The sequence below is a fragment of the Nanorana parkeri genome, unplaced genomic scaffold, assembly GCF_000935625.1.
Source record: "Nanorana parkeri isolate BGI_ZX_2015 unplaced genomic scaffold, ASM93562v1 scaffold2832, whole genome shotgun sequence".
Lineage (NCBI taxonomy): Eukaryota > Metazoa > Chordata > Amphibia > Anura > Dicroglossidae > Nanorana > Nanorana parkeri.
In genome coordinates, this window is record NW_017309100.1 from 10,374 (window position 1) to 10,584 (window position 211).

General features: G+C 47.9%; 1 protein-coding gene across 1 annotated transcript in view; it reads left to right on the forward strand.

Annotated features, from left to right (window-relative positions):
* The window catches only part of CROCC (ciliary rootlet coiled-coil, rootletin), a gene marked incomplete at its 5' end in the record, with an annotated part of 35,541 nt that overhangs the window by 10,282 nt on the left and 25,048 nt on the right, over nucleotides 1–211 (forward strand). The gene's annotated exons all lie outside the window — the stretch shown is intronic.

Here is a 211-nt window from a genome sequence, read left to right on the forward strand (position 1 = left end):
ACCAGCAACCAATCAAAACGCATCGTTCACCGAATCACTGAGCAACCAATCAAAATGCATCATTCACTGAACAGCCAATCAAAATGCACCGTTCACCAAATCACTGAGCAACCAATCAAAATGCATCGTTCATGTGTCAGAGCTATACAGGGGGGGAGGGGGTGTAGAGGTGAAGTTTGGGGTTCCTGGGCTCTCTGCAGTCATAATGGGG